Source organism: Gavialis gangeticus, unplaced genomic scaffold (assembly GCF_001723915.1).
Source record: "Gavialis gangeticus isolate Ggan-Ray unplaced genomic scaffold, GavGan_comp1, whole genome shotgun sequence".
In the NCBI taxonomy this organism is placed as follows: Eukaryota; Metazoa; Chordata; order Crocodylia; family Gavialidae; genus Gavialis; species Gavialis gangeticus.
In genome coordinates, this window is record NW_017729032.1 from 211744703 (window position 1) to 211749018 (window position 4316).

A 4316-nucleotide genomic window follows, 5' to 3' on the forward strand; every position below is an offset into this window, starting at 1 on the left:
GCATGATCAGGGGACAGCAGGGCAGGCCCTACGAGGAGAGGCTACGGGACCTGAACCTGTTCAGCCTCCACAAGAGAAGGCTGAGGGGGGATCTAGTGGCCTGTTATAAACTAGTCAGGGGGGATCAGCAGGCATTGGGGGAGTCACTCCCAAGCACCTCCAGGAGTGACCAGGAATAACGGTCACAAGCTGGCAGAGGGTAGGTTTAGGTTGGACATCAGGAGGCGCTATTTCATGGTCAGGGCGGCTAGGGTCTGGAACCAACTTCCAAGAGAGGTGGTGCAGGCTCCTACCCTGGGGGTTTTTAAGAGGAGGTTAGATGAACACCTTGCTGGGGTCGTTTGACCCCAGTGCTCTTTCCTGCCATGGCAGGGGGTCGGACTAGATGATCTGCTCAGGTCCCTTCCGACCCTAGAAACTACGAAACTATGAAACTATCTTATTTGGCTTTGGCCATGTAAGCAAAATTGGGTTTTATGGCACTATAACAAATGTCTAAAGTTTAAAGAGTCATGAGTGGTTTCTTCCTGTCCTCCATAAACAACAGAAATCCCCTGTAACCAGAATTCCAATAAATGTCTTGACTTGTCATTGAAAACATTTTTGCACAAGGAAATAATTGCTTTGAAATTGTTGTGATAGACTATTGCAGTCTTAGGTAAATGTAAACATTTATTTATTGTTGGCAGTAAGTGGCCTGGCACAGTTTGGACAAACTCAAGTGCATGTGGGGGCTTTTTTCCAGGCATTTGAGGGAGATACCATACAGAGTTTAATTGGGAGACCTTGCTAACTAAAAACATCGCTGTGAAGTTTTAAACCATTATATCCAGTTCTCAGCCCCTTTCCTCCTATAAAACTGTTTAGTTAATATGCCATTCTCCTGCCACTTTACTCTTCATTAATGTGCATGTGTATATTCCCTGAACTGAGTGAAACAGCTTGCCTTTTCCAAAGACCTCTGAAACTTGAGTCATGCTCATTATCTGAGATACAATATCAGGCTAGCTAGAGGATGGCTCAGTGGGTCTTCGTTTCTCCTCCCAGCCCCTCTCTACTTACCATATAGTTGTTTTTTTAGCTCCTCTGATTTCCCTCTTAGCATCATTCATTTGGGTTTTGGAGACAATATGTTGCAGTAACTAACATACGATTTCATTGAAAAACTACTTTTAAACAGACTGATGTTTTTATCATCTTCCTGAAGAAGGCCAGATGGCTGGAGTTGTTGAAACTGTAAAGAACCTGCAATAAATAAAAGTCTGAGTGATGGCCTTGTTGCATGTTAATTTTAGGCAGCTCCTTGAGCTCCTAATCCCAGGATTGTCCACATATTAACACCTGAAACTAATCTTAAGCTCTTAGGGTTGCCTGTACCCAAGTGCGGACGCTGCTCCGATATGTTGTAATCACAGCACGTCGGAACAGACTCAGTTAATCAACTCTGCTTTGAAAAGTGCCTTAGGTGGCTTAGTTATGACACTCCAGCCTAGGTTTATCTCTGATCCGTGATACCCTGCTTGTGTTACACTAAGGTATAGCCACTCTAGACTCGACATTAAATTGTGTAATGTGTAATCTACTCACCACACTCAAGCAGCCTCCCATGTCTCATGTATCAGTGTCCCCAGGCTTAAAAATGGTGGTGGGGGTGCTTGAACAAAAGCTCATTGAACAAGCTTTAGTTCAAGTGCCCCCAGTGCCATTTTTAAGGGTGGGGATGCTGACACATGAGATGCTGCAGGACTTTAATTACAGTAGCTCTTGGAGCCACTCTAATTAACGTGCCCTCCTCTCCCCACCCCTGACACGCATGTAAAAGTGCCCGAGGTGACTTAAAGTTATGACACTCCAACCTAAGTTTTCTTTGATCTTTTACCTTAAAGCATAACCACTCTAGGCTACACTTTAGTGTAAATACCTACTCCCATTCCCTGCCAGCCCAGATTGGGCCCACTGCCCCCTCTCCTTTCCCCAGCACCCCAGGTCTCTGCTTGCTGCCCCCCACCCCATTTACTTGACTGCCTGTGCTGTCTGTCCTGGGAAAGCAGGCAGGGAAGGGTTAACCTGCTTGCCAGGCTGCTGCCAACACTGCTGCTCTCTGGGATGGACTCAGCCTGGAGGAGAGCAGCAGGGTGGCAGTGGGAGCTGGGCAGGCAGGTTAACCCCTTCCTGCCTGCTTCCCTGCACAGACAGTGCAGGGAGCCACAAGCAATAGTGGGGGTGGGGAACTGGGGGGAGCCCCAGGGGGAAGTGGGAAGCCCAGAGTGGGAAGGGGGGATTCTTACCCTTCAGTCCTCCAGGTCCCTGCTTCAAACTTGAGCTAGTACTAACACTGATCAACATTTGAGCAGCTCACACTGTGATGTGTAACAAGGCCCTTACAGAGAGAATGGTTAGTCCATGTTATAATTCAGTTGAAATCTAGCTTCTGTTTCAACCCACCTTTTCAGTTGCTCATGCCTTTGTCAAACTAGTTGCTTTTGGGTTCAAATGTTCCATGCTTGCCTCTCTCAGACACAAGTGAATGGTTCTGGAAAGGTTGAGCAAAATCAGTTCAGCTGCATTTTAAGGTGTGTTGGAGAGGACGGAAAGGAAAAGAGAGAGAAATATTGATCAGAAAAAACATTGTACATATCACTCAGTCCCAACACAGAAATAACACTCTTGACTTGTTTTGTAAAGGTCACTGAAATCTGCAGCTAAATTCAGAGAAAATTAACTTGGCAGTTGTCTGACCCTGCATAGGAATGCAGGTTTTACCCACTGACACACACTGTTAGTAAGAATTATGGCATTGGACAGACAGGCTGAGTAAGTTTCTATATCCACTAGGACATGAGAGAGATGGCATGGCCTTCTTGTTAGAGGGAATTAAGACGTGGAGACAAGGAGGTCTTGGTGGAATTTCAATCAGCGGGTTAGCTTAGGGAGAAAGCTCAGATAGAAGATCATGTACTGTTGTTGTTTGACCTACCTATGGACACAAACCATAGGAAGGGGTTAATTTTGGCCTTGTACTATATGTGTCTATTATATGGAGCAAAGTGTGGATACCACCTGCTCACCTGCAAAAAGGAGCAAAAATGTTGGCGATTCTGAAACAGATGTAAAAAGGCAAGTTGAAAAATCTTCAGTTTCTCAATAAAATACCAGAACATCTCTGCTAAAATATTTCCTTTCAAAATCTGTTGTGAAAATAAGTTGCTTTCTGACCAGTTTTACTTATGAATCCTCCACTCTGTTTAAGGCTGGAGTATCAGTCCCCCTGAATTATGAGATGTTGTTGTTTCAAGAGGAGAGAAGATTGACAAGCCTTCTGGAGTAAGGGAGGGTTGAGGGACAGGTGGGATATGTAAAAGGCAGTCTGTTGTTTAGGCAGGGAGAGATGATGGGAAGATAGGCTGCTACAGATTGCCTCTCCAGGGCCCAGATGTACAATGGAGCTGAAAGAAGAGGTGGCTGATCTGGTGGCTGAGGGCAGAGGAACAGTGTGTGGAGTCCTGAGCCAGACAGACTACAAAATCCTTGAAGAAGAGGAGTCCTGGTACAAATAGGCTTGCCAATCCTCCAGGATTGCCCTGGAGTCTCCAGAAACTAGATTTAAATGTCCAGGAGACTTCTGGGAGTCACCCAGGACATAATAGGGTATGCATTAAAATATTAAATGTTGAATTCAATTTATACAGTAGTCTAGTGAGTTTTTAAAATGTAATAGTGATGTGTGTTTGCCTTCCTGATGTAACGTCTACACACTGTAAGCCGTAACTGATATACAAAGGCATGCAGGCATGTTGAGGTTGTGTGTTGTGGGCACGCTGACGTTTTGGAAACCTGGAATAGATTCAGAGTTGGCAACCCTAGGTACAAGCATTTAGGGCTGAAGACTGAGAGACCAAGCCTTAGTAAGGGAAACTTGTATGTTAAATTATGTCTTTCTTTTTTTTTGACCTGAAGAAATGGAGACACTGAAACACACTCTGATGGGGGGGGAATGGCAACCATATGAAAACCCCATCTCCTTGCCAATAGACAGGAATTGTTCTTGGGCTCTTCCAAAACCTGCAAACTGTGCAGGGCTGACTGGGGAGCGGAAAGCCAAGTTTTTCTGATCTCAGCAGTGATCACGCTCGGCTCTGCAGGGTGTGGTTGATTACCCGGGTTTTTAGAATTGAAAGCTTAATATAGCTGTATAGCCAGTCAAAAGTTAGATAAAAATAGCTGGTGAAAATGACACTTTGGGATACAAGGTCTTGGAAATATTGTGTGAGAACAGAGGAACTGAGGTATTTTGGTACTGATTTTCCCCCTCTGAT

General features: G+C 45.0%; 1 long non-coding RNA gene across 1 annotated transcript in view; it reads right to left on the bottom strand.

Annotated features, from left to right (window-relative positions):
• LOC109302476 overlaps positions 1-2058 on the bottom strand; it is a 30444-nt gene extending 28386 nt beyond the window's left edge. The window contains exons 1-2 of the long non-coding RNA XR_002098801.1: positions 2018-2058; positions 1063-1245 (exon numbers count right to left, since the gene is read on the bottom strand). This is a non-coding gene — a long non-coding RNA (uncharacterized LOC109302476). The remainder of the gene's footprint in view (positions 1-1062; positions 1246-2017) is intronic.
• Between the last annotated feature and the right edge of the window lie 2258 nt (positions 2059-4316).